General features: G+C 38.3%; 1 long non-coding RNA gene across 1 annotated transcript in view; it reads right to left on the bottom strand.

The window, feature by feature from the left end:
* LOC116793482 overlaps positions 1–24,672 on the bottom strand; it is a 31,004-nt gene extending 6,332 nt beyond the window's left edge. Inside the window, exons 1-3 of the long non-coding RNA XR_004359501.1 lie at positions 24,550–24,672; positions 8,858–8,985; positions 5,927–6,004 (exon numbers count right to left, since the gene is read on the bottom strand). This is a non-coding gene — a long non-coding RNA (uncharacterized LOC116793482). The remainder of the gene's footprint in view (positions 1–5,926; positions 6,005–8,857; positions 8,986–24,549) is intronic.
* Between the last annotated feature and the right edge of the window lie 200 nt (positions 24,673–24,872).

Below are 24,872 nucleotides of genomic sequence, written 5' to 3'. Positions count from 1 at the left end.
AACTGTTAGTGTTCCAAATTTAAGCTATTTTTTTACCTACAAGATATTATTAATATATTTCCTTCCTTCCATTTCGCTTTCAAATTGCAACTTTGAGGGCAGTCTGTTTTTGGGTTATTCCATCACTTTATTAGAGGAGTCAGAAATTCCCAATTCCCAATCCCAAGTTTAATAATTATTAAATTACTGATATCCACCTAATATAATGCCATTTACTTGAAGTGTTTAATACTTCACTTGTCAGGTCCAACATCAATGGACTGTAGGTTCCCTGAGGGGAACAAATGGCATAATCTTGACATTAACATACCTGGGGCCAAGACTGTGCCTTAAAGGTTAAAAGAATTTGGGAGGATGCCTGATCTGTGGCTCCACTGGCAGCAGAAGCTTGTTCAAACCCCCCAGAGGCCATGCTGTGAACACAAGCTCTGTGCTGCTGGACTCCTTCGGGGAGATTGATGCTGCAGCCCCTGCACAGTTCCTTTCACGTATCCAACACCAGTTAGGACAGACCCTGTCCTAAAAGTGAGGGAACCCCCTTTCAGCTTTGTGGAAGCTGTTGCACAATGATATAAACATCACCAAGTCTTGATTTTAAAATGTTAATTTATCTTCCCAAATTACCACACTCGCATATGGCTCATAATTGCAGTATCATGGAGTGTCAATTGAGCAAAACAGATGTATTTTTCAAAAAACTGTGACACTGTTTGCAAAAGCACTCTATTCTCCATGGGTGCACATGCTGCTTCTACCTTCTGCTCCAGTACCTACATATTGATACTGTTCAACTAAATGCAGATTTTCTGCTTCAAGTATATACAACATTAACATTCAGGGCAGCAAATCATTCTGAGAGTGTTTAGATGTGGATAATGCTGAATAAACCAGTGAAAGCAAATGCCTGTGAATGAAGTAACAGACCAGAATTCCCTATGGAACCCACAAGAAAGCTAAACCAGGATATTCTGATATATTAGATTATTCATAAATTAGGAAAAAAAATTAATGAAGTATAAAATAGCTCCAGGTATAGTTGTTAGGAATGACAACTTTGGTAAATTAGGATCTTGTCCCATTAGGTTTTAAATTTGTGACTTCACAGGGCACTCTCTGGTTGAAATGCTGAATTGCTCTGCAACCACTCTATTGCCCTTAACGAGCTGTAAATTTGGTCTTAACGTGTCTTAACACGTTTTCTTGCATAGTCCTACCTGAAAGGTGCTGTAAGTTCTTGGATAAATCATCTTGGAGCTCTAGGCTCATCTTTCGGTTTGGAAAAGGCTTTGCTATACACCAGCTGTTGGACATCACCTGGGCACTGTTATTCCAACCAGGATTTGCTTTGCTGCAGAGTCTCATTATTATATGAATACCACTCAGGAAACGTCAAGGAAATCAGAGTTATTTAATGCATTTCAACTCACAGAACAGGAACTTTTTTTGTAGAAGGTGTTTCATTAATTCTTACATTTTGCAGAACTCTCGCCTTCCAGACCCACATTGGTTTTAGCTGAATAACTTGGGTTTCAGACAGCTTTCTCCTTGTTTTCTTTCTTTTCTGAAGGGAGAGTTTATCTACCTTTCAGAAACATAAACACATTTTCTCTCTGTTTTGGTTGTTGGGTTTTTCTAATACAAATATTACCTTTAAGAAAAGACATGTTTGTAAATTCTATTGTTAAAGAAATTGACTGCTTGATAGTTTTAACTCTGTGGTGTGAAAGGATATCCACTTTCAAAAATTGCAGGAAGAAAAATCAAAAAAATTTCCATTGTAAATACTGTTATATTGAACTAATTTCTCTCATTCTTAATTACCATTCTTAATTGCTTGCTGTGCAACTGGTCATAGTGTTCAGTAAATCAAAAGCAATCTCATGCAGTTACTTTTTGATCTTTATTACTTTAAAATTTAGCTCTCCAATAGTTCAGAATGAGTTTTTCATTGCATTTCTGTCTATCTTCGTGTATTTTCTTGCAGCAGAATTTATAGCAGTATCTTTCTCACGTAAAGAAGAAATCTCAAGGTGATGGATGCAGAAGCAGTTCTGAAGCAGTGTGATTTACTGCTGTTATCTTGGAGCTCTTTTGTATGCAGTGCTCCCTTGGGAGTTGGATGAAGTGAGAGCTGGGTCTGAACCCTGATGCACAAGCAGGAGGTTCTTGCCAGGTACAAGATGAAATACTAAGAAATAATAACCACACACAGAAAACCAAGCATAATAGTTTTGCCTTTGTAAGAATATGCTTCTCGTAAATACCAGTATTTCAAATATCTAGCAGTGCTTTACTTGGTATGTGGATTCCTTAAAATTTTTCCCTTTTGGCTTTTTTGATACATTTTTAATTGGGCCTTCTCTTAATGGAGATTATACTTAATTCCAGGAGAAGAGGATGAAAGCAGGGGTCAGTTCCCTTTAAATTCATCTAGTAATTTATAGAACTGGGTCTATTATCCCTCCACCAACCCAAGCCAACCTCTGCCTTGCTGTGGAAGTGGATAGAAAAATATATTGAAACACTGGAGATTGCTGTGGTACTCCTGGATGTGTTTAGGCAAGTTTATACCCTTCTCAGGTCCCATTTTTCTCTAATGTAGGAATAATAATACCAGATTTCTCTCTAAGCATTTGCAAAATATAATACAGTGTGGGTAGTGTTATTATTATAATATCATTTCACTACAAGTTCTGTAACATATATTTAGCTTCTCTTAATCTACAAAAGAACAAATCAGATGTGGAGTCAGCAGTTCCCAGTATATAAAGACATAGTGAAAACACCATCACTACCAGGAACAAGGTTCTGCCACTCACAGTTGTACTTCAAAATGCAACATTATCATGTCTGAGAGTCTGATTTTCCATGGCAGAATATCAGCAATGCAGATAAGACTCTATACCAGCATCTTTTATAGTTTACACCACTAAGAGATCTGGAACACAATTACAGATTTTTATCCTCTCAGTCCTATCAGATATGAAATTGTGAACCTGCTCAAAATGTCACCATTGGAAACAAAAGGCAAAACTGATTTCTTTTACTGCGTAATGTGTTACCATCCACTGTGTGGCTCAATTCAATTTTTACAAGGCTTCCTTATGAGGTGCAAGGAACTGATTTATGAGTCCACATTAAAGCCTCCCTCACTCTTGAGACTCTGGTTAAATATTATATGATATGACACAAGTATATTGAAAAATAGAGTTTCAGCTTCTTATTATGGGCTTTTGCTTGCAACCCTTGCAGCACGTTCATTTCAGATTGTGCAGAATGTCCTGCATTTCTATTTTTTATGTATCTCTGGTAAATGTGAGAGTTCAATTTGATACAAGGCAATATATTCTCTCTCAAACAAAAGTTACCAGATAAGATCCTAGGAAAAGTCTTCATCTTCTGGAAATGCCTCATGTATTACCATGGGCAAGTAGAACTGAATATTTTATCACATGCTATTATTATGGATGAAACTTTGATTTTGGATGTGTTTCTGTGCAATGGAACTATGTGATAGCACGTTCCAGACAGATTCAGCATTACACAGCGACAGTGAGGTTTACACACGATTGCTTGGATCTGTATCTCAAAATCTGTTTGAGTAACAGAAAAACTTGGTTTATTTTTGCTTCAGAGTGTTTATAAACAGCACAGATTGTTCCTAGCCCTTCCATGGCCACAAGAATGCGTTATAGCATCTGTTCTGATTGGGTTTCTGACTCCAGGAAGGTTTTGAGTGAAAGCACACGGTATTTAACCACTGCTCTCAAGGAGTAACCAACAGGCATTGAGCCTGAGGAAGAATCACAGAGAGAATCATGGAATCACACACTGCTTTGGGTTGGAAGGGACCTTAAAGTCCATCCAGTCCCACCCCCTGTCATGGGCAGGGACACCTTCCACCAGCCCAGGTTTCTCCAAGCCCTGTCCAACCTGGCCTTGGACACTTCCAGGAATGGAGCAGCCACAGCTTCTCTGGGCAACCTGTGCCAGGGCCTCCCCACCCTCACAGGGAGGAATTTCTTCCCAATATCCCATCTAACCTTGACCTTCATCACTGTGAAGCCATTCCCCCTTATCCTGTCACTCCAGGCCCTTGTCCAAAGTGTCTCTCCATGTTTCTTGCAGGCTCCCTTCACACACTGTAAGGTCACAATTAGGTCACTCCAAAGCTTCTCTTCTCCAGGCTGAACAATCCCAACTCTCCCAGCCTTTCCTCCCAGCAGAGCTGCTCCAGCCCTCTGCTCATCCTGGGGCCTCCTCTGGACTCTCTCCAGCAGCTCCATGTCCCTCCTGTGCTGTTCCCCAGGGCTGGAGCAGCTCTGCAGGGGGGTCTCATGAGAAGGAGGGGACACAGAATGTGAGAAATCAAAGTTTTACTGTCCCATACCATCAACCAGACAATGTACATGGGAGAGCAGTGATGAGGTCAGGAATATGAATTACATGAGGAAAAGAGGTGATGCAGCTTTGAGAATCATCTATACCTAGAATTCATCCCTACATGGCATAGCTGTGTTCCAGATCTCACCTTAATAAAAGACTAAACCGAAAGTTCACATTCCAGAGTGATCTCTCAAGGAATAAGTAAGGATACATCCACACAGGAGATGCATGTGCTCAAGGAAGCCAATTTTAGAATGGTGTATGACATATATTAAACAGCAGCTCTGCATTCAGGAGCCATGAAAATTCATACAGGCTGTGGGGAATAATTAATAAAGGAACTGGAACCTTGGACGTGAATTATCCCACTGTACACGGGGTGCATTCGTATCTTCTTTATTACATGCAATGTTCGTATCTCTAAAAAGGACAAAATAGACCTAGGAAAGATTAATAGTGTTATCAGAGATATGGAACAGCAACTCTGGTGAGGGAGGCTGAGCAAACCTGGGTTCACAGCCTTGGAAAAATCATGAATTGCAATAAAGAAGGTAAGTAAGGACTGCTGACTAGTTCTTACAACAGAAAACTGATAAGGCAGGAGGTTTAAAGAAGGAAAAAATACCTTTTTCTACAATGCAAAATTCATGCTGTGCCACAAGGTTCTTTGCATGTAAGAACTTAAGTAGGTTCAAAGAATAGATATACAAGTGGCACATAGTAGTATGTTTAAATATAGATATTGATATGATGCTCATGATACAATTTCTGCCTCAGAACATCTTTAAAGAGTATTTGTGCAGAAGCTGGGAGCTTGTATCTGGGAAAACATTAATATACTTCTTCCCTATCCCTCAGTTTTATAAGAAATATCCCTTTTGCTTTAGTCAGGGTTGATGTTCTTCTGTCCACCACTATTGCATGAATCTCCCCAGCACTGACAATCGGTTTCTTACTTTTTTAAAATTTTTTTTAGCTCTAATAATCTTCTTGTCATAGTCAATTGCAAACACATTCATGGTATGTTAGAGTTAAATCACAAGTGTTCTTAATTTAAAAATTATTAGCATACTACATAATTAATTAGACTTTTACACTTCAGTGAGTTTTGGTTCCCCAAAGAAAATTGAGCACAGAGAATATAATTTGATTTAATTTTTTGTCAAGGTTTAATCTACCTGAAACATTGTTATATTTCAGGGGAAGCATAAACTGCTTAGACCTTGTCAGAATTTCTTTAGTGGGAGCAACATTTATTTACCTGAATGTTAAAATAAATATAAGTAATTTAAAAAGAATGTTTTATCTCTTTCAAACAAACAAAAAAAAATTATATATAGAAAGATATAAAAGCAAGGAATACATTCAGGCAATATCCAAGATATGTGTGTTGCCCATATGTAAAAGTTGTGACAGAAGTGGTTATTCTACCAGAGCTAATTAAACACTTAAAATACAAAATTGAATGGAATAAGTGAGAGGTGTAAAGAAAATAAATGCTTTAAGAACTGCCAAGTAGGTGAAGAAGACTTAAACCTACCAAGGATGTTTAATGGACAGAATTGTTCATTTAACATCAGGTGTTTGAGGAGTCTGTGCAGCTGACAACTGATGTTTCCTGTTTGATTGGAAACATCACACTGGTGAGAAGAATTAGCAGCAAAAATCTCCTGAGTCTCTGCTATTACAAACCTGAAGTAGCTGTAGTGAGCCCTCCATTATCCATCAAAACCAAGACTGAGAAGCCCAGACAATTTAAAAATTCTTATCTTTTTTTTCCTTCTAGGTTTGACGTGCCTCTAAAATGTTTCTCTGAGTTGTGCTCCCAATTATTTTCACTTTCAAATGCAGTTACATAGATAACCCCACAGGCACACACAGGAATATCCCAAAATTTACAGCAATGTTCATGTTATGCTGAACCAGAGCTGCTCAAGTTCTCTCAAGACAAGATGAACCAGATAAAGGAGTGCAGAAACATTTGGAAGGTCCCCTGCAGAGCAACCTTGGGCTGTGAGAATGCTGAGCCTGAGCTAATCAGCCCTTCCAGACAAACTCCCACTCCGTGCACAACTGGTCTGGGTGTCCTTGCATTGCTGTTCCACATGACTGAGCATCCCATTTTCTGAAATAGGGGCTTAACACTTCCTTTTCTGTGAAGAGTTTTAAGGCAAAGAGCATCAGGGAAGGGAGAGCTGATTTTCTGTTATTCCATGATCTGCCTTATCAAACAGTCTGTCCGGTTAAATAACAGCTACAGGTGGATTAAAATTCCCACCTCCAGTGCACTGAATGCCAGGTGAGAGGTGATGAAACACTGGCACAGGGTGCCCAGAGGAGCTGTGGATGCCCCATCCCTGGAAACATTGCAGGTCAGATTGGATGGGGGTCTGAGCAACCTGACCTTGCTGCAGAGTTCCCTGCCACAGTGGGGGGGTTGGACCAGATGCCCCTTAAAAGTCTCTCCCAACCCAAACTATTCCATGACTATGATGCTGTGAAGTAAAGATGATCCAAGAGCAGGGCTGTGTTGATCAGTCCTAGAGCTGGCACACGAAGCAGAGGTCCTGCTCACTGCCCCAGTTATCACACGTGTGGACTGCCCATCTTTGGCAGAACTTCCAGGCCTTTTCTACTTTTGTTCTCTTCTTTTGCTTTGATATTAACAATTGTTTTTCAACTGCAGCAAGACTCAAAGCACTTGAGGAGTACGTGCAGCCAACAAAGATGCTTTTTATATAAAAAGCTGGTGGGAAGGGTTAAAAATACTAATAAAAGGGCTCCAGTCTTCAATGTTACAAAGACTGAAGAGCAAAACATCAGCCCCCAATGTGTTGGATGGTATAAACTATTCATTTTGTGGATGGAAGGCAATTCTGAGTCCTCACCTGGGTTGATTAAATCTGAGAAGAAATCTATAATTAAGAAGTTCAATGCAAGGCATTTTTTAAAATAACTATCAGGTAAACTACATGTTTTCACAACCGTAGCAAATAAACAAAAATATTCCTGCGTTATAATATACTTTATAACCATTCTACCCCTAGAGGATCATTCATTCCAAATGAAGAGTTTGTTCTTAATTCTCAGTTTTACATCCTGCCGTAAGGAAGCTTTGGAAGAGAGAAATGTTCTATATTCCTAAATATGTAGACAAAGCATTGTCTTCTCCCATGCCCATAACTCCCTGTAGCCTTGTTTATCTTAATCTGACTGGAATGAAAAATTCCTCAGAGGAGGAACCAAATAAATAATTTGAATAGAGATTATTAAACAGCGAAAGCATTCAAAAATCAACTTTTCTGTCTTGGAATTAATAGTATTTTTGGAATGTTTTTCAACAATCATTCAGCACAAAATACACAGAATTGGCTTCTATAGCAGTGACCAGAAAAATGATATTTTTTTTACTAGATAAAAGCTAACCCATTGAGCTAAAGTGCAGTCTCTGCCTTTTCTTTCCCCCTTCTGTTTTATTTCTTCATGTGCTTTTTCACAGAGTGGAACATCGTCAATAAACCAGTGGTGAGTTCCCCCTCCTCCTGCTTCCTCTTTCCCCACACAGTAGTTTGAGAACTCTTGGGATACGAGAAGGTATTTGCTCTATAAAACCACAGGTGTAGAAAAGGGGTGAATTTTGTGTGGCCAACACATATTTCAAAATACCAGTGATGCCTCATAAAAGCACTTTAAAAACCTGCCCAGGAAATCCTGCTCCAAGGCTTTAGGAGTCAGCAGCAGAGCAAGAAAGCTTGCTCTGAGCAAGGTATCTAAGCTCCAAGCTCAGCTTAGGCATCTCAGATTCTCAGTTGGCATCCAGCTCTCAGCAAAGATACTTTCTCTAATAAAATCAGCTCAGACCCTCAGTCTCACCACTGCCCCATTCGTTGTCAAGCCAGACAAAAATTTGTTAAAGAATAATCACACATTTGAGCAGAAAGCCAGATATTAGCCTATTTTCAGTGATGTGCTGCAGCAAAGACTGTGGTGGCATTACAATGTTAGTTCAGATCAGGAATGCTTCAAAATCAGTTATTGTTAATAAAAACACTATGACAAGTTGCCACTCTGTGTGCTTAGCAGCTTTATAAAGTAAAAATTTTGTTCTATCAAAGCCACTTATACAGTAAATGATACTTGTCTACATGACTGGCTAAATCCTACCAAATTTATTCTTTTTAAATCAGATGGAGCTGATGTAAAATCTGTAAGACAGTGTTTCTTCTTTGTTTTTACTTTAGTCAATATTTAGCTGTTTAACTCCATTTTAAAATAAAATGAGTTTTCAGTCAGCATGTCAAGCCCACACTGAATGTCAGCAACAATCATAGAGGGATTATTAAACATGCAACATGTGGGTCTATCTGGATAAACCTGACATGTGGGATGACATTTGCTCAAATCAGAATGCCAGGCCTGAGCCAAACGTGTGGAAAAGAAATGAAGAAAAATTTAACACAAACACATTTACCTTGGTATTGGTGGTGTTGCTTCCCCAGCTGCAATGTGCTTTAGAGGAATGTCCTGGTTTCATCTGGGATAGAGTTAATCTCTTCTTTCAGCATCACCTTTCCTGTGTGACCCAGACTACAGAGTTGTCTGTGTTGCAGAAGACAAACAAATTCATTGTTCCAAAGGAAAACATGATCTCTGACTGTAATTCTGGTTGTTACTGTTTGTTTTCTGGCAAAGCTGAATTTTAAATGCTGACAGGAATGGAACCTCTGTGGTGACAAGTTTTACTGTGTTCCAGTCTTTATACATGAGATGTCCTCCTAAGGAAGGACATCTCTTGAAGCGATGTCTTGGATATCACTTAAAATTTTGAAGTTTACTCCAGAGAGAAAGAGAAAAGTTCTCTCAGGACTTGGCTCTTCTTTTTTGTTTTTATAAAATAATCTCCAGCCTATGAAAGGCTGGCTTACTAATGTTTATGCCATATCTTATGTCAACAGAAAACACTTTAAGCATCCACAGCTTAATTACAGATCTATCAAAGAATCATAAAAATTAGAGGTGGAAAATGCCTAGTACACCACTTAGGTCTGCTAATGCAGGAATTTCTCTAGAGTATATTTATTCTTCATCTGTATCTCAGGTCCATTTTAAAATGTGCATAGGAGGGTTCCAGTAATGCAGGAGTTCCTCTGGAGCACACTTATTCCTCATTTGTTGCTCAGGTCTGTATTGAAATAGATATAAATGACTAATGCATTAACTTTGGTGGTGCAGAAACATGCAGATCAGGGGACTTACTTTGCCTGTTTTGAAATATATTGTCAGTTTTAGGTTATTTTGCTAACACATATTTTTCTATTCACCTTCAATGTAATTCCTTTTAATTTATACCAGTACTAAGAGCATAAAGCCAACACATATTACTGTAAGCAATGCCTCTCCTTTTTTTTTTTTTTAGTAACCCTCATGTGTTTGAAGATGGTTATAATGTTTTTCTTACCGAACTAATTCTTTATTAATTAATAAAAATAGACTAAAATATTTATTCAAAACCCTTTAGAGTGCAAGTGAGCAGAGATGCACAAGAAAGAATAATAAGAGTAGGTACAGAATAAAACAACAAAGATGGTCTGAATTCTGCCCTAAGAAGTGTCTGGTTTATTGATTATTTCAGTCTATTGGTCTTTCAGAGAAACATTAGTATGTCCAATGATTTGATAATGACAAATGAGATCAAAGATGGTCTAATCAAGAAATAAATGTTAAACCATCATGGAATGTGAAAGCAGTGTGTGAGCTCATTTTAATAGACACCAGTTGTCTGGTTTGGTTTCTTTGCTTTCAGTTGCAAGGTTGTTGTACCAAAATGATTTTCCATGAGGCTGGTGACAGTCTCATTTTTCACTATCAAGCAAGTCTGCATTATCAATTACATTCTATCTTCTTATAAAGCTGTCTGTTCCAACACTCCACTGTGATATTGTTAGGGGGAAATAGCATCATAGAATACTTTGAGCAATGCAAGATTCACTTCTTAAATAACATTTCTATAAATATATTTCCAGAATGCAGTATTGTCAAAGGCAAATAATTATGAATAGTATAATCTGATACACATAACAGTGTGTGGGACAGATAAAATACAGATATAATAGGCTAGTCTTCAGCTCCTCTCCAGCCACTTTGACTCCAGCATCCAGAAAAAGATGCATCCTCGGTGGTAAATGACTCCCAGGAAGCACAGGACCTCTGAATTTTGGCAGTCCCCAAACAACAAAATAGACCTTGGGGCTGCTGTAGTTTATACCATCTCTTAGCCATACTCAGACCTTGATTTACTTCAAGGTTAAGATCTCATGTCAGAGTCTGAGAGACCAAATATGACATGTATATAACCCAAATATAATGCTTATGACCTTCACTACTCCTAATTTAAATGTTTGTGTAAATCACATCCACAGTACTTCCTGGGCTGTATGGAATCACCTTCCCAAGCTATGCCCCTCAAGTTTCTTACAAAACAGATTAAATTAACTCTTTAAGAAAGATTACTGTCATCTCTCACACATTCTTCTGTGTTTAGAAGCTGAGTCCCTTCTGTGAATGCTGATTTTTAGCTCAGTCTGAGGGTTATAGTTTCCACCTGCACTCGTCTGGCAGCAGTTTCAGTCCGAAAGCAGCCAGGAGCATAATCTGACCCACAGCTGATCCAGTGGGCCAAGAGCAGGAGGAGTTCATAAAGGAGAACTGGTTATTGTTGTACAGTCATCCATAAATATGTCTGGGTTTGGCCTCACAGAGAACTGTGGCTCTCCCTTTAAAGTATTAACACCAACCATCCATTCAAACAATCCCATTTAGCTTAAAAAAAAAAAAAAAAAGGTTTAAAGACCATTGTTTGTACCTTCGTAGCTCTGCTGGTACAACCCAGCCCATGGAAGGCAGGCAGAATATCAGGCACCTACATAATGTTTCCATGAGACCCTTTACTGCCATAGCAAATCACTTTAGATTTTGTTCTTTGACTGAAATATGTGGTTTCATTTTTATGAAATTTTTATCCTGACACCTTCTGAAGGAACGACCAATTTTTGTGACTAATTTAATTTCTTTAGAAGTGTAAACCAACCCCAAAACTGACTAAATGCACTTTCAAAGGGAAGCTTTGAACCAGCTGTGTTACTGCACTCTAAGTTACATATTTGGAAGATTTTCAATCTTTAAAAGATTTATTAGCATGCTGTTTTCAGAAAGACTTTCATTTCTCTAACCATTATTGCATTGTGCTAAGGGATTATATTTAGTGCATTGTGGCCAGGTTTGATAGAAATTAGAGATATTTCTTAAAAATTATTGATAGCACTGAGGAAGGAATATGAATTTTGTAAGTCAGTGAATGCTTTCATATGTAACTCCCATTAATGTCAGTGAAAATCCTTCAGGCTTGTAGCCCTGAGCCTTAAATTGGATTCTAACACATTTCAGTACTTCTGATTATGCATCCTAAACAACATATGCTATGACATTAATGAGGCCCATAATTACAAACAGCCTAAATGGACAGAAGAAACATGATTTACACCAAACTCATATATACATATATACAATGTAGGACCTATAAAACTCCTTAAGCATGGAAACACAGGAGTGTTAAACTGATGCCCCTGAAAAGATGAAAAGGGTCAAAATAACGTCCTGCTCATATATTTATCATTGTAAAATGCATGTATGTGTTAACTTGACAGATCCAGTGGTGAGGAGATAAAGTAATCTTTCAGCTTAAAATTCAACTGACAAGAATGCAGGGCAACATTTTGTATTTGTTTATTCAAACATTGTGTTGAAATTAGCTGGGTATTGTCTGTCAAAATGCATAAAACGACCCAGCTTGATAGGAAAAATCCCTTATACATGATGGATGCAGACTGAGCAAGCTGGTTGTGTTATTATATAAAGCATCCACTACACATAACTTGATGAAAACCATCTTGAGAGATGATGATTTTACTGAGGTAGGTAATTCCTTAAAGGTAGTAGAGAAGATATCTTATTTTGGGCTTTCAGCTGAATGCTGAAGAGTGATAATAACAAGTACATTATCATCCATGTTCATTTTCTTCCCTGAGTTTTGTGCTGAAATTAATAGTAGGCGCAAATCTAGTGTCTTGCAGTATCTGGGCATGAAATGAAAAATGCATAATTTCACAAATATCTTTGTGCAGCAAAGAAAGCCACTTATATACCCAGTTTTCTGTATAGCATTGAGGTGACCTGCATGTCTGGAGGGAAAATAACTGATACAAAGACTAGTAGAACGAAAACAATGAAGGTCCCTGAAATAAAGCATTGGATCTTTTGGTAGGGAGGCAAGATTAAGTACTTCAAACATAAAATTGCAGCTCTGTGACAAAGAATATACACCACACCTAGAGAAGAGGACATTTCTTTTTTCCTAGGAAACAATGATCCTGTTAAGAACATGGAAATTCTGATGATAAAGTGGTTTTATAGCAAAATAATGAACACCAAGTGGATTTACAGGATCCTTGGACATAACAACCATGACAGTATCAAAAGGGAAGAGAAAAATCACGTTTTCTCAGTGCTGGCAAACTGAAAAATCCACTTGGGAATACTGTGCCTGGTTCTGGTATCCACAGAAGTACATTGAGAGATCGGACACACTTCAAAGAAGGACAGCAAAAATAATTAAAATATTATCTAAGAGAAAAGCTCTAATTACTCAGCAGCAGTTGGGCTCAGAACAACAATTAATTCTAGGGAATCCTATGGCCTGTGGATTACAGAAGTCCAGACTAAAGGACTGCAACAGTCTCTCCTATGCTTGGAATTTTCTAAAAGCTGTTTTTATTTTCACATAGTAGTAGAAAATCATCTAATCTGAGGCAAAATGTTGGAAATACATAACCAGCAAAAAATTATTCTGTGATCTGCAAGAAATGCATTTTTTCCATCCTGCTCCTAAAGGAAAACACACAAAAATGGGATTATTGCTTCTTTTTCCACATCTCCCATTGCAATGTTTGCCAGTTCTTTCTGCAGCAGGTGCACAAAATGATGAAGAATTTCATTGTCAAAAAGAAGATACTTCTGACATGAAGTATCTTCTAGACTTGAGGACATCCTAAATAAGATCTCTTACATTGGCTGATGTTTCCTACTCCAAATTCACTGGAGGTTTTCTGGTACCACTGCTCTGACAAGAATCCTCAGCCAGGCTTCATTTTATAGAGCAATGGTTCTATTGCCTCCAGGAAGTTTCTGATCAGAAAGCTGGAGGACTCCTTTTCTCTCAGAAGGCCTCAGTTATTTTATGGGAATGTTACTGCCTAAAAAATACCCAATCTAAAAAACAAAACAAAACAAACAAGCAAAAACAAACAAACAAACAAAAAACCCTTCTAAAATAAAATTTAAAAAAATAAAAAATAACAAAAATTTGGAAAAAAAAAAAAAAAGGAAAATTCTCCCCAGTGTGAGCTTCAAAAGTAGAATAAAATCTATTTCCAAAGTTCTCAGGGATGCTCTTTGATATACAGACTTTAGCAAAATTACCATTTTTCCTTTCACAGACAGAAAGTCTGCCTACCAAACCATATAGTTTGGCATTATCCAGGTCTATCTTTCTTCCAGTCCTACATACTTTTATTCTTAGCAGTTCTTCTCCCACATTACTGGTGGTAGCTGACACCAACCTTGTAACTCAATTTTATTCTTCACCCAGTCTTTATAAAAAGTATACATTTAAAATATGAATATATTAACACTTAAATATTTTCTTGTTCTTAAATCTAAAAATTTTCTACTGATTGGTACAATGCAATTTGAGGTAGGTAAATATATACAAGTTGTACAAAAAGGAAATTTGAAAAATGTGAATTTTTAAATGCATGTGAAATATTAACTACAAATAAAATAAGTTATTCCTGATAAAAATGTGTCTCTCACTAGAAAATATGTATTTAGTTCTACATGCTACTTATAACACATAACATGTTTGCTCAGCAAGTTTTCACTGTGGAAGAAAATGTGTAGATAAAAGAAATATAAGAAATCATGGAGATGAAAACCTAATATCACTGAGGTTAATAGAAAATCTATTTTTGACTCAAATTAAGTTATCTTATATGTTTGTTATCCTGTGATAATCTTCCTTTCTTGTGGCCTCTGCTACTTGGAGATTTGGGAACAAAATATTTTTCTGGGGCAAGTGAGATGGTTCCAACAGGAATTTATACACAATAATTGCCTTTTTTACCTCAGCATACAAAAGGACTTAATATGTGATAGAAAAATATTTTCTTTTAAAGTCACTGGTCACCACTGATTTTGTTGTTCAACTCATCTAAGAAAGAACTTTCTCTCTTTACAGTGAGAAGCTGATACTTATGGGGAAAATCCAACACTTCCTTGCTTGGGCTGCCACCTCCTGAAGCTACAAGAGCTGCTGGATATTCATTATTTGATTCAAACAGTAGAATTCTCCAGCTCATCTTTATTCAGGTCCCAGAAATGATAGACCCCTTATATCTGTAAAGTGAATATGAGAGAAGTGAGTTACTGATATAGAAAAAAGTAGAAGGCTTCAAAGAAAGAAAAAAAGTTCAATGAGATTCACATATAACTTAGATTTTCTTTATATTAAGTAACATTTATATATCCATTTTCCCTGAGCTTTGTTGTATCTTGATTAGTCCCTGAAGCCTTGAAAATATATGAATGATATTGGTCCCAGAACACAAAGTTATGTCCAAAAAAGATAATAATAATAATTAAAAAAAAAAAACATAACAGACTGGGGACTGTTAAAATTATCAGAGACCATTTTAAATTATTAATTACATAATGAACCATTAATAATGAATGCAGGAAGTATTACAAAAGCTATCACAGCACGATACCATCCAAATTTTCCTTACCAGATGTGTTTTATTGATTTCCAGAATTGATAACTCGAGTGTTCTAAGGGAGGTATTCTGGGGAAACCATGAATACATAAATAAATAATTGCATGTGGAACGAGCAATGTTGCTGGGTGAAGCTTTGTGCACCACAGTGATTTTAATCCCTTCTTTGAAACATGCAGAGTTAGGGAGGAGTCTGCAGAAATAAAGGAGATATTTTATTGGGCTTGTGGTTTTTGTAGACACTGGGTTCTATTTCAGGCACCCATCTCAGGAGGAAGAGTTTATATAGATATTCCAAGTAGCTCAATTCACCCTTCAGTAATTTTATTAACTATTAAGGCTACTGTAGTCACCTAAATCCATTCAGGGATTTATCTAAGTGACCCAATTTTCAAACTACTTCTTTGCTTGCAGATGTTATAATCAAAGTTAGCTCAGTTGCACAAGATTTCTGTGCTCAGAACACTTCAGGCAAAAATGTGGTCCAGATTTTACTGGAATTAACCTGAAAGGTGTCCATTACCCCACTGCAATGAGCCAGCCATATATAGCTCAACCCTGTAAAGCTCTTTTGGCTTGAATCACAGCAACTACATCAGTTGAGCCTCTGTCTAATGCTATTAGTTCCTTAGGTAGAGATCATCTTAACCTGATATTTTACAAAAGTCATTTACATATTGAAATATAAGATCTGCTGGCAGAGGAAAACTTTGACAGCAAAAGTTTTAAAAACTGATCATCTCAGGTGTTCTCTGTCACCACTCTCCTTTTACCTTCTCCCCCTACACCCCAAATAGCAGCAGAACATAACCCATCAGCCCAAGCTGCCTGGAACAGTATCCAAAATATCGTAGGTCCAATAATGAGGGCTCCCAAAAAAATGTCTAAAAAATGTGTTGCCTGGCACTGAACTATGTTTTGTCTCATCAGTATTCAATAAAGCTGTCTTGCCATAAAGAAGATTAAAAATAGAACAAAACCAGAAGAAGAGCAAGTGAGCAGAGACAAACATACAGAAGACATTAAGATTTTTTTTTAGCCCAGACAGCTGTGGCTTTTCTCTGTGACTATTGAATCTCCTTCCTAGTCAAGAAGCTTTTATACAATTCATTCTGCAAATTTAAATATGGCTTTATATGTGGCATACAAGAAAATCTTGTGCTCGGAGCCAGGTATCTGGCAGCCACACCCACCATATATGCCTATATTTTAGCAAAGAAAGTCAGTCATGACACGAAAATTGAGATGTGTAAATCACCCATTCAACTGGCCACAGTAATGCCCCTTCATAACAAACTGATTCACTCTCAGGGCTCTTTTGCTTCTCCCTCTCAACTGCCAGACTCTGCATTTGTATTTTTCTTCATTAATGGAGATTGTTTGGAACTGAATATTGCCGGGAAGAGAGGCAACATCTGCTATGATGTTTATTCCTCTTATTATTCTTTACAGAAGTGCGACAGGAGCCATTATATTTGCCTTCTGTAGAAAGTTCATTAAATCATGCAGCAATAAAGGGCCACAGACACTCATCCTGCTCCTAAGTGGGAGAGGCCAGGAAGGAGGGAAGTGAAACAGAGATACAGGGGCTCTGGAACACAGGACTTCACAGGAGGTCCAGGTTCATAGCTCAAGGTCACACTCAGTTCTTGAGCACAGGGAGGCTCGATGTTCCCAAGGGAAAACTGAAAGGTTTTTCCTCCAAATTTCTTTTTTACAGACTGCCTGGGATGCAGGAGCCATCTCACTGCAAGTTACAAGATCTTTCAGTGGGAATAAAAAGAACTATGATAGGGTTCCTATAACTCTCCCTCCCCTTAAGAAAACAGCAAAAGTGAGAAAAGGAAATATATGATGTTTGAATGCATCTTTCATATTTCCTTTTCTCTTTGTACTGGGTGATGAGCAAGCACCTGCCACTGGAGATGTGTTGCTCAGGGGCTTGGGTTAATGGTGGACTTGGCAGTGGGAGGTTTTCAGTTGGACTTGGTGATCTTAAGGGTCTTTTCCAAGTTCAATGATTCTATGACTCTGTGCTGAAGTAGATACAAACCTCTTTTTTTCCTGTTGACAATATTTCTATTGACAGTAATTCAATAACCCCGTGTCAGGGATATTCAAATCTTTCTGATCTATATTCTTAAGTGTATTTCCTATGAGATGGGAAAGACTTTGCCTAGTTATTAGATCATTAGCAGAGTGAGCATTACCCATGGGTTGTGAGAAAAACAACACATTAGTACTCCTCCTCTTTCACAGGGATTTGCTCTTTGAGAGAATCTGAGTGGGAAAAAGTTGGGTATTTCCCTGTTTCACTGATATGGAAAGAAAGGAAGATATTGCTAGAAATGTATATCCCTCATTAAACACATAAATGAGGTTCAAGGACCAGTTATGGAAGGAATTCAACTGCAGTAACCTGAAAGGGGGGGAGGGATGGAGATGCCCACAAACTAGTGCAGAACATATGTGTCAGTGTAAGTAATATTTACATCTGAAGCTTCATGAACAGCAAGAAAGGGCACAGACATGCACATTCTTACAGATTGTGTTGAAGTGGCTTAAAGAGATTCTTTCAGTTTAGGCTAACATGTTCTAATTTGTATTGAAAGAGACTGCAAGTGTCAGCAAGGTCATTTACCACATCCTAGAGAATGAGAAGGGAAGCTCCACTTTAGAGAAGGGTGTTTGCAGTCACAGTCATCAATTCTTGAACCCTCCCTACACAGTTTGCAAGAGTCTGTCTTTGTCCAGACTGCACAACACTAACATCTGTCATGATCAGCACAATCTGGGAAAATTTACCAATGTCAAGGATTCCCTGCTTCTACCTGCAACTCAGGATGCAGGGCAGGCAGGACAGGCTCCCAAGGAACTCTCTGCTTAGGGAGAAACCTATGGATTTGCAAAGGGGTGGGAAAAAAAAAGCTGTGGAAGGGATGTGAATTTATCTGAGCGTGGCAAGGGTTCTGCAAGCTCAGAAGCAGCCTCCAAAGCTACACAGAGTTTCCACTAAGAAGAGGCTTAGGTGGCCCTGTCATTGTCCCTGGCAGTCCCCAACACCACTGGATTGATATGAATTAATCAGGTGTTGTAGGATAAAACTTATTTTGGATCCAGACTGCAAACCTTGCAAATCTTTGCAAATCCCTGAAAGCTGAGGAGGCACCCAGATGGGATCCCCTTGGGATGATCTTTGGGCAAGGTAATGCAGGGAGCTCTGGCAGACAACTGTGGCAATGCCTCTCCCTTGGCCTTCTGAGGAATGTCACAAATGGTGCCACATGGACCCTCAGCACAACTGCAGACACTTTGATTCCTATTTATACACGTCAGGTCCTGTCATGTGCTTGCTGTGTAGAAACAGAAAGCACACACAAAGGACTGGAACAGTTTGAAAAGCAGACAAATAATGTGGCTTTTTGTGTCTGCCTTTATTAGCCAGCACTGCTTCACTCTTCTGGGGAGACGCATTGTCCTCTGTGCTGACCTGATTTCTTAGGCACATTTGAAGTCTGTTATTTATTTTAAAGAATCACTTTTAAGGCAGAGAAAAAAAGACTAATGCTGAGAGTAGAAATATCTGGATTGTAAACCCTAAACTGATACTGGAGAATAATCTTCACACCTATTCCAATACTTGGTCATGATGAAGAAGTCTTACAGCTTAGATGTTTGAACTGTGGTTCTGTGTTATTATTTGAGACTGACAAAACACTGGAATTCATCTGTACTGCTGTGGGAAAACATACTGTGGTACAAGAAGAAAGAACGTGACTGATGGATAAATAGATGTGTCACGATGTCATTTTTGCCATTATCACCTCAGCCATAAAAGGCTGGGGTGGGTCAGGATGCAGAATGAGCTTTAAAAAAATCCTTCAGTTGCAGATTGTTCACCCGTATTTTACCATAAATATCATAACAACTCTTTCAAGAGGCATTATTCTTCCATCTTAGTACATGCTCTGAGTGAAAGATGTTATCTCTGAAAGCAATAAATTCAGTGACAGCAGTAAAATTTAATTAGAGTATTTTTCTGAGGCAGAATTGATTTGGGGCAGGTCCATTAAACTCATGTGTAAAAAATAGACCCTGAAGTTGCACAACTAAAATTTTTACAAGTTTGTAAATAAAGATATCTCCTCACTTTCAGGAGATTAACTTTGTGAAGATTACACCGAGACATTTAGGAGCCAATGAATAAGAGGCTAAAATGATGGGAACACAGTTGTATTTTTCATGGGTGGAGAGAGGGGAGGGAGACAAAGATTTGTAGGCTGCCTGTCATCAGTCAGCATTAATTTCCCATCATGGCCATGAATCTCTTTTGGTCATGGCTGGCAGAGCAGCAGCAGAGATGGGTGAGTCAAAGCCATACTTCTAATTTCAGTGTCCTACTTTGCAACTTCATTTCATGTACAAGGCCACGCATGGATCATCATTTATTTTACATCATGGCATGTAGCTAATGGCCACATTTCACTGTCTCCTTTGACAGTGTTAACATAACTCTGGAGCTGTGTTAAAGGCTGTTCTGAGGGAGCACAGGCACTTCTTGTCGCACAGGCTATCAACACCTTTCCAAACGAGTTCCACAAGAGGAGGTCTTCCATTGCACTGCATCCATAATTGCAGCAGGCTGTCAGAAAGGATTTGCTTCTACTTAGGTGTATAAATAAGGATCTGATACTAAAAAGTACTTCTGATATTCCAATCTTTATTTAAAATACTCCAGTTTATTTTTGCTGGGTTTATGTTTACTGATACACTTCAATGCTAAAATATTTCACAGTGTAGAAATGCATCACTAACATCATGTACACATATACTTAACTGCTGCAACAACAACTCCTCCAGTTTGCAAGGAGCTTGGTGTCTACAAAAACTCAAAGGATGATACCTTATCCACCAAACACAGTAAACTGCATTTGTTTACCTGGAAACTCCACTGCCAGTTGTCTGTGGGTCAATGAAGGAAACCGCACGTGTGAAAAGCAACTAACTCAGCACCACAAAACATAAATGCATTGGCATTATATCTAATATAGAGATATTTAAAACTTTTTTCTCTCTTTTTATAACTGAGAGACAATGTGGTATGAGGGGGTAAACAGGAAGGAAATCATGGCACAAGTTGAACAGGACAAAGAGTTTAAGAGGAGAGTACTTAATAAACATCTCAAGGGTATAAAAGACCAAAAGAAACTTCAAGGAAGGCACGTGTAGGAATGGACTAGATTAGGATTTCTGAACAGCTTTTGACAACTGCTAAATTTGCTCTGTGAAATATAAATAGCCTTCAGCTAATTAAAAAGAAGAGAATCCATCAGTCTGTGTTACAATTCCAGGACAGAATTTGTTATTCTATTTGTAACACCCTGTTTAATAATGATACCCCAACCTCTAGTCATGTCAGGTTCTAGACAGCTATTGGTCTTATCCATATTCAGAAATCAGAAAAAATGGTTTTTTGCATCTGTTACAGAAAAGTTCTGTTTTTCCTCAGCTGCAGGGCCTTCATAACCTGCACTGTACTGTTTCAGACATCATTTCAGCACTGGCACTACCTTAACTTTCTATGAATGGTAATGAACAAATATTATAGACTGAGCACAGAAAATCAGAAACCTGAGTCACACCTGGAAAAAGAGACATTGGTGCTCTGGAGTGTGGAACTGGCCAGTCCCAAGTCACAATGTCAAACCTTTCCCTGTTTTTCTGTGCAGCAGGATCTCTCACACTGATAAAGGAGACAAGAATATAAACTACTGTAAGCCTGAACAATCCTTCCTCCACTTTTACTTGCTGTGCAAAAGGTTCTGGCAGTAAAAGAGACTTGTTAGGGAATTTCAAATACACCTAAGCTTCAAATCAGAGGAAAGCAAGATTTCTAATGGCAGGGAAGCAGCATAAGTTGCTTCACAGCACCCTGTGAAGGTGCTGACTCTTTGAATCAGGGATTTCCAAAGTTGAAGGACTAATATTTTCGAATGGGTAGGAGCTGCAGCTCAGGCTCCCTTCAGCTGTTGACTATTCCAGGGAAGGAAATATGTGCTGATATAATTGGGAAGTGTTTGTATGATTAAAGCAGACCTCTGGGAAAAATGGGTGGCTAGAAAGGACAGTCTCTGATGCAGGTGATTATTTTGGAGCACCTGAAATGGCTTTTTAAGATATATGCTTCAGTTTAAGAAGTTTGTGAGATTTGGGCCTATAGGTCAGGGGGATTTTAGCAAAGGTGTTCGACCACAGAAACAACCAAAGAGAAGTAGAAGGCAAATTAAGGTAAAACAAGACAGAGTCTGAAACAAGACATGACAAACTCTAGCACTGGTATTTTTATCTCCATAAGCTGAAATGCTGTTCCATGTACCATTTTAGCAGTTAAACCTTACTTACCCTCAATTCTGTGCTTTTACACTCTACAGGATCAGAGTTAAGGAGAGGAAGTATTTTAGTTAGTCACTAATACACTACAGCAAATGCTAATGTGTGAAGGGCATTGAGGTTAACTCCTAACAGTTGGGTGGAGAGGCAAAAGCATGAGGAAGCCAAGGAAGGAAGCTTCAAACACAGGAATGGAGCACAGGCCTGCTAAACACATACAAGTGGAGGAAAAAAGATGTGACCTTTTCATAATGTACTCAGGCTGAACATGGAGTGTGAGAGGGAAGGGGTGAGACTGTTGATGGAACACTTGTGCAGTCAGCCAGAGTTACTGCAAAAGCCAGAGAGCCAGGGCTCTGGAGACTTTATGCCTTCCCTTGATCAAATCTTTCCAGGTGTCTCTGAAAGAAACCTTGATGGGAAGGAATGGACTGGTGCAGATTAGTCACATTGTTCAGTACACCATGTGGAGACACTTGAGGGCAATGATAAGGGAACTAAAACTCATTCTTGCAGAAAATACATGTACAGGTGTATAAATCTGCACATATCTGCTTCTCTTCAGTGTATTTCCCTCATCCAAATACACTCTTTGCCATGCAAGGAAGGCAGTATGAAAGAAGAGACACAACTCTGGGTTAGAGAAGTAGTTTGGTATCTCTGAACAGCAAAGCCAAGTTTGATCCAGGAAAACCAAAACTTTTTAGAGATCTTCAGGAATGGAGCCTGAGTATTTCTTAATAAAGCTGACTCCAAATATCAGCATATAGAGCATCATTTTATTAGAAGACCTGAGTAAAAACAATGGCTCAGATACTCAGATTCTTGAAATTCAGATTTTTCAAATACTCAAGATTCTTAAAACCAGTGTATCAATTCTCTGAGGATTCTTATCTTCAAAAGTCTCCCCATTACCCTCTTCTCTTCCTGAATAGAGAGAAGTGTCCTCTTGGTCACGAAACAGAACACTAGAACAGCCTGGACTGGCATTTTGTGATAGTGAAAACTTTAATCAACAGTATTTAAAACTGACTGAAAGCTGCTCAGCAAAACTAGTGATCGGGATGAATCTGGGGTTGCAGTTAAAGCACTTTTAAAAAATACTGCCCTGAATGATTTTGCCATATGAAACAAGACACTTTCTGTAAAGCTATTAAGGAATGGATTTGTGCTGGCTAGTTGGGTTTGTCAAAAATTTTCTTTGAACCAATCAAACCACCAGTCTGCAGAATTTTAGGGATGCAAGAAACTGAGCATTTGTTTAAATAGATATGGTGACATATAGTAAATTTCAGTATTTTCTACGAATTTAATGTAAAATTGTTTTAAATGTGTTCAGTTCTTCTCCCTGTTGTTGGAAAGACTTTCAGATATTCTAGAAGTGCAGACACTGTTATTGTATAGATAGTTTTGTGGCAAGTTATCATACACTGGAATTTCAATGTTTGTTTACCCAGCTGGCACACATAAGGAAAACAACTGTAGTAACAAATTAGTCTCACAATCACAAGCTCAAAGAGTTCTAAAATCTGGTTCTGACAGTCCAAGTGTGACCAAAAGAAAAAAAAAAAGTGTCAGCCTTTTATTTTTGAACGAGCAAAAGCAACAAAAATCTTCACTTGAACTTGCAGGTAAATTCTGGTCGCTGACCTGAGTTCCAGCAGTGGAAAGAGGTCTTAAAACTAAGATTAGCTGACAGTTCTTCTATGACAACAGCAACACAGAACTGCAGGTTTGTATCTGACCTGTTCTGCTTTAGCAGTTTGCTGCTGTGACTCACAGCACTGATATTTTATTCACATGAAGCATTAAGGGCCTGATTCTTCACTCAGAGCCATTCAGGTTAGAAATTGCTGTGGTTTGAAATCAGTGCAACCTTGTGAAAAGAGAACCGAGCACTTAGAGCACCATCCAGCACAGGGGAGTGATAAATTATATAACATTAACAAATCTTATAACTCTTTGGTAAATGAGAATTTGATGACAGAGCCTCAAAAGGCTTGGCAACTCGGATAAGTGCCACAAAGCCAGCATGTTTATCCGCAGATTATCTGAATTATTCAAACCCCTTGGGTTTTCAAAATTGAGCTGGAAGTCTTGTACAGACAGACTTTGCCAACTGTGTGTACAGTAACGAGAAAAAAAATATTCCCAGAGAAATTTCCCATGACTAAATAAGCCTGGTAACAACAGCAATCTTTTTTTTTTTTCACTACACAAAGTGATTTTGTCAATCAGCGAGAACTGTGGTGGAAATGCTCCTGAAATAGTTACTTGGAGCAGTCCAGGAGGCAGCCGAGGGTCTTTCCTCACAAGTGAGGAAAACATTCTTACAATTAGAAAAAAATATGGAAACTTTTGTTTTTCACAGTAAGATTTACAACAAACCAGCCTGACATGGAGAGGACTCGCACTGGATGTGCAGGTATTGGAGAGCTGCAGCCCTTCTCTACACCTGCACCCTGTCAATTATGGCACTACAGAGTTGATCCCTAAATAATCTCCTGCATCCTGCTTGGAGCAGAATCAGCTGACAGCTAACACATATGGATGACTAAAATGAACGGGTTTGACTCAAAGGTTTCAAGAATATGAGGATGATTGTGACCAGTAAAGGGTATTTTAGGATGCCCAGGAGAGAAACCGTCAACATTCCCCAAAGGTTATTCCTGCATTTTCTACCACTTTGACTCCTGATTATCTGTAATAGGAAGAATAAGGTAAACAATAGGTAATAAATAAATAAATAAATAAATAAATAAATAAATAAAAGGTAATAGGAAGAATAAGGTAAAGCAAAATCTTGCTTGAAATCTTTTCACTCTCCTGTTAAGTTGATATAATAACAATTGCTTTTCTTTGCACCTGTTTAGTACTCCAGAGTCACTTTAAACTTCATCTTCTCCTCACCTTAAATCTACAAACCCTTTTCATCAGGATACTGGCACAAAAATGCAAATCTTCCTTCCCTTATAGTTCTTTGAAAGCATTCATACTCAGGAACAGGGAGAAGAGAGGTCAATCTGTACTAGTATTTGGATCCTCCTTTGGGAGGGAGGGAGGGAGGGGTGATGAATTAAGATCATAAAAGTAACGGATCTAAATTTCCAATTCCTGCAACACCAAAAGTAAATGACTGTAAAAGTAATGTGGGATTCACAGTGCAAAGATCTCAGAAGAAAATAGTTGCTCTGTATGCACACGCCAGAT

The sequence above is a fragment of the Chiroxiphia lanceolata genome, chromosome 13 (assembly GCF_009829145.1).
Source record: "Chiroxiphia lanceolata isolate bChiLan1 chromosome 13, bChiLan1.pri, whole genome shotgun sequence".
Classification (NCBI taxonomy): Eukaryota; Metazoa; Chordata; class Aves; order Passeriformes; family Pipridae; genus Chiroxiphia; species Chiroxiphia lanceolata.
The sequence above is the reverse complement of the archived record's forward strand: the minus strand, read 5'-3'. Positions and strand labels throughout refer to the sequence as shown.